This window comes from Oryx dammah, unplaced genomic scaffold, assembly GCF_014754425.2.
Source record: "Oryx dammah isolate SB20612 unplaced genomic scaffold, SCBI_Odam_1.1 HiC_scaffold_19, whole genome shotgun sequence".
Taxonomy (NCBI): domain Eukaryota; kingdom Metazoa; phylum Chordata; class Mammalia; order Artiodactyla; family Bovidae; genus Oryx; species Oryx dammah.
Window position 1 is genome coordinate 65,282,922 of NW_024070203.1, and position 6,000 is coordinate 65,288,921.

Consider the following 6,000-nt stretch of genomic DNA (forward strand, 5'->3'; position numbering starts at 1 on the left):
CCAAGAATTATTTACTGCAAGTATTCTGCAAACACATTTTTAAGGATTTGAGCATATCTAAATATTCATTAAAATAAAATATGCACAAGTAAAATATTTCTCATAATTCTGTGGTAGAACTGAACTCTTTATGTTGGCACATTATATATCCACAAAAGAGACACAGATGTGTATAGCGGACTTTTGGACTCAGAGGGAGAGGGAGAGGGTGTGATGATTTGGGAGAATGGCATTGAAACATGTATAATAACATGTAAGAATCGAAATACCAGTCTATGTCTGATGCAGGATATGACACGCTTGGGGCTGACGCGCGGGGATGACCCAGAGAGATGTTGTGGGGAGGGGGGTGGGAGGGGGGTTCATGTTTGGGAACGCATGTACACCTGTGGTGGATTCATGTCAATCTATGCCAAAACCAATACAGAATTGTAAAGTAAAAATTAAAAATAAATAAATAAATTAAAAAAAAAAAAAAAGAAAAAAACCAAAAATATATACAGACTTTAAATATGCAAATACATCTTTATAAGTAGCCATCCTTGGAGTCTATGAATTTATTAAAATAATGTGATCACTGAACTTAATTTTGATATTGCCTTCAGACTTGTGAGACTGTTTTTTAGCACAAGAAAATCATGTAACTTTTTAATAATATATTTAGGTAAGGGTCACTAAACATTGGAGAGATTACAAAAGTCAACATCAGGGAGTGTGTCTTTTATTAGCTTTAAAACTTCATAGCAAATTAATTTATGATGTTTCACCTTTAATTATCCACTGAAGTACTGTGACTTTTATATCTAGAACTGGTACTCAGATTTCAACTTACCGAGACACACTGGACTTTGCAATGCCAGGGCAGAGAGTCCATAAGCCACATTTCTGCTCTGTCTGCTGCCATTTGGTCAGGCTCATGTAGAGTGGGTACAAGAGGGAAGAGAAAAGCTAGAGAGAGAATAGACTCTCTGTTTTCTACCCGTTGACTTTTCTTTATGTGCTATGTAGATTCACAACTGTGACACACAGTGGACAATTTGTTCCAGTAAGAATGTGATTCCTTTTCTAAAAAAGTCAACAAAACCATCCTTACCATATATTTTCAGATATGCCAGGATTCATGGAAGATGGAATGAGATTCAGTTAAGAGTTGATGTGTTAATATGTAAAATGTCTGGTCTCATCCATGGGTCCCTCTGCTGGCTTTGAGAAGACAGTATCAGCTGAGTGGTACCTTCTTATTAGGTGTCTGAGTTCTAGCCTTATGTGGCTTCTGCTGTAATCTTTTAAGTTTTAATTATCCCCATCTTCTCTTTGTTCCACGAGACAACCTCCATGTACTTCATATTTCTTTTTAATGCCTTGTCTTCAATGGTAATTATGAACTATTCTCCCATTCTTGTACATTTTGCAATTCTTCCCATTAGGTAGAGTTCACTTCCCCTCCTGTTGGATCTGAGTTGGTACTACAACATGCCTTGACCAATAGCATGGGACAGGAATGAAGGCTGGCATCTTTATACTTGCTCCTTTGAAGTTTTGAACTACCATGTAAGAAGTACAACTATGCTGCTTTGAGAGAAGCAGACCCTGACATTTCAGCTACCCTGAGATATCAGAGACATTCTGAGCTGTTAAGAGTGATTAGCTCTAGCTGTGCTCCCAGATGTATGAAGTTGTATGAATTATCTAAGTTGGACCATTTGGAATAGAAAAACAGACCAGATGATCCCTGGCAACCAACAGAATCATGAGAAAAAATAAATCATGATTGTTTTAAGTCATTAGGTAAAGAAGTAGTTGGTTACACAGTAGCATATAATTGATAAAGCCTTTTTTGTACTTTAAGAACTAACCTTTACGATAAATGTTGTCTGTTAAAACAACTGTTATGTGGTTTCTGTCTCCTGGTTGCACCATAACAGATTCAAACATAAATACTGAAACCAATAAAATAACTTGTTCAGAATGAGATTATATGGTTTGGCAGTGTTTTCTCATGCTATACTGGGATTTTAAAAATAATCTTAATTCTAAGCCATCAAGAAAATAATTATAACAGGAATTTGATTTTCAGAAAAGTTTAAAGAATTCATTAAACAGGATGATGATGGGATAGGCTATAGCTACTTTTGAAGAAACAGCAAATTTTACAAAAGGAAATGTTTGGTATATAACTACACAGTTACTATTTGTCATCTTAAAACTATTGTACAGGTCCCTGATGATATATTAAACAGAATCACATTCAGGTCACTTTATATACTGTCTTTGGATGAAGACATTAAAGCTAATACTATGCTACTGTAGAAAGTAACTATTATGAGTTGGTTAAGAGCATTCTTGGTTGAAGGGTAAAATACTATGTCAGTGTGAGGTGCCATGAATGAATAATAGTTATGGCAGTGAGTGTAATTCGTGAAAGTTAAAGGATGGGTTTAAAAGCCTGAGTTTTAAGTTTGGCTTATGCAAAATGATCAATGAGAAAAGATATTAGGAAGTTTGTAATTGTAAAAGGCCATATAACAGGAACATTTTACTTTTCAAAGCATTTCAACAGAGAAGCTTATGATAGTAAAGGAGATTGTCTTCCATAGATAGATTTGAGCAGGATTTAGCATAATTTTCTTAGGATCAGGTACTCCTATGACCATCAGGACACAGAGAGAAAACATATTGCCAGGAAACACATAATATCAATTTATGCCTGTCAGAGCATTCTATCAAGGCAGGATTTTAGTACATCAAGATGGATAGAAGACCACAAAATCTGTAAGTATAAGGAGTGTTTGAGCATGCAACAATGTGGAAGGAATGAATCTCCAAATTTTACCCTCACGAACCTTTAATAATAAATACAAGTTCTATAACAGCAATGGTATATGGTGTTGCTTTCTTTTTCCTTTTAGTGAATTTTCACTAATACCCTCAGGTGAAAAAGCTGAAACTTTGTCCTGCTATGATTTTAACCTATACATCTCATATAAAAGCAATTTATACTCTTGTTTGAATATATGTAATATTTGAAATAAAGTTTCATGTATATTTGTCTCCGCAACATCCTAAAACTAGGAACACTATGATTTTCCTCCAGTAAGTATACAAAAAGCGTGTGTGTGTATGAGGTGTAGTTAGAAATAAATAGCTGATAAACAGAAGGAAGTAACTCCCACTTCTGCAAAATAGTATTGAAAGAAATGTGTATGTGGGTAGGCCACTGGATAAGCCACAGAGACAATAAAGCTAGTCAAATCATAGCTCTCTGTATGCCTGAGTAAAAGTTCCACACATGAAAAAAAAAAAAAAGTGTGTGGCAAGTAATCTGTATTTTCGTGAAAGTTACTGGGTTAATAACATTTATATGGTGCCCACTCTCTGCCAGGCATTGTTCTAAATTCTTTATATACATCAAGTGAATCAGTCCTCACAACATTATTATTTACTATAATTTTCTAGATGAAGAAACAATTAAATAGTAATATCACTACTCAAAGCATATAGCTAATAAATGGTGTAGACAGGATTTATGTATATATAACCAAGTTTTATATATACTTACTGTGACTATGGTTAAAATTATGCTATTTTTGCTAAAACACGGGTGATCGAGAAAGTTTTGCCATCAAAATAATAAATCAAATTATATAAAAGATGTTCTGCAATGCTTAACTTGCATAACAAGTCAATAAAAACATATTTGCTCAGGCAATAAAAGGAGAATGGTGACTACCAAAGGAAGAACTGGCATTTTCCATATGTATTAAAAAGTACTCATTTATATAAATAACATAGAAAGAAGACATTTACAGTGTCTCTGACATTGTAGGGCAAGCACAGTAATTTTCCATATTGTCGGCCTGGGCTACCTCAAGTAAAACTAGACAATAAACAGCTCCAGATTATTATCCTTCTGAGGTGCATGCATCATTCTTAGGTACTGCCAGTTCAAAGCAACCCAATGAGGCTTTAATTCAAAAGTGGGCAACATGAAGTTGTGGCTGCATATTCTAGCAAGCATGAGGGAGAGGTGTAACCATCTCAGGATGGAAAGGTGGTTTATTTACTATTTTGCTATGGCTTGAAACTTCAGTTATTCTTAAGTGTTTGGTGTTTGCATAAATGTTTTGGCATATACAGGATTGGTTAACATTTTAAAATCTTTTTCTCATCAGACAGATTCCCAAGGATTACTTACTATGGGAATACTAAAGTACATGGGATATTTAAATGTTTTCATAAATGTCATCAATTTACACAACTCTGATTGGCTTTGAATGTTTTGCATACTGCCTTACCTTCAAAAGCATTGATTATTATTAAAAAATGTCAATCTGATGGGTGAAAACTGCTACCTTACACTTAATGCTTTTTAAATTTGTTTATATTTTATTTGCATTCATATTTTATTATCCATGAGTATTTTTAGTCTTCTGTTGATGTCTTTTAAGCATTTGGATTGTATTTTAACTTTTTTCTCATTTAGATTTGTAAGCTATAAATATATCAAATATATTAACTCTTGCTTCATATTGGTTAAAGTTATGTTTTTGTTTTAGAAAAAAATTATAATTACATGTGTTGATTATAATAATTTTGATTAGTGTTTTACTTTTCATGTAGAAGATTCCCTGACAGTGGAGAAACAACTTTGGCTATTCATATTTTATTTTTTAAAGTGCTTATTTTGTTCAAACCTTAAACAATGGTTTCAGAATTCAAAGAGAAAGGCCAGAATATGCAAAAAAAATAAAATTAGGTACTGAAAGCTTACTCTTACATATATATAAGGGCAAATGACATATGCTAAAGTATAAAAACATGATTTTATTGATTCATAAATATGTATTAAGTACTATTTATGCTCAGTTTTTTTTTGGAGAAGGAAATGGCAACCCACTCCAGTGTTCTTGCCTGGAGACTCCCAGGGACAGGGGAGCCTGGTGGGCTGCCGTCTATGGGGTCACACAGAGTTGGACACGACTGAAGTGACTTAGTAGTAGTAGTAGTAGTAGTAATGCTCAGTTTTTTACTGGCAACATGAAAGATACAAGTGAATTACAACGAAATTTTTCTTAAAGCACTTGTACTTGGTAAATGAATAATAGTTTAAAATAATTAATAGTTTTAAAAATATTATTTGAAAATGTCTACATTGCTTTATCACCATAAAACATGCAATTAGTGAAATCAATGTCAGTTTTTTTTTTTAAAGTGGGCTTTCTTTTCTCAGAAATGTTGCTACAATTCTTTCAAAAAGAAAAAAACAATGGAAAAATAATGAAGTATCTTGTGCAGATGGATAAAAAGAAGTCTGCTCAGAGGAAGTACTGAATTCTAAATTATAAAACTTAATTGTTACAATACAGTCTGGTTCACATGGGCTGGCACTAATAAACAATGACCTGATTACAAGAGATAGGTGTGTGATGTTGGGTCTTCCATGAGAAATGTTTGTTAGCACCAGATGAATATCTGAGGAATATCACACTGAAGCCTGTCGAAGGTGATGTGGGAAATCTTGGAATCGAAAAGTTAGGTAATGGAATCAGTGATACTCTTTTTCTCAGAATTGAGACAAAGTAATTTGCTGTCTTGATTATAACTCTCAAATTTTACTAGTCAGAATGTACAAACTAAAAATAAATCAATCTGACAGTTTGATCTAGATGTGGATTATGCTAGAGAAGTGGAATGAGGAAAACTTTGTGGCTGATATGCATTCTAAATGTAGATCAAACAATATATGCATTTTCTTTCCCTTTTTGTTAGTTATAATAATACAGTTTTTGTCCTCTTTCCTTGTGAAAAACAGGAAAGGACATTTCTTTCATATTGTCTAATAAACATAACTAGGAGCATAAATTTTACAGTGGCTAGAGTAGGTGTCTTGAAGTGTTTTGTGCGTTTTTATGAAAATCTCAAGGCTGCACATTTATTCTCCTTACAAAGTTTTAAAATCTAATAGGAATCTGGCATGTTGTACTATTGTATGGGCAAGAG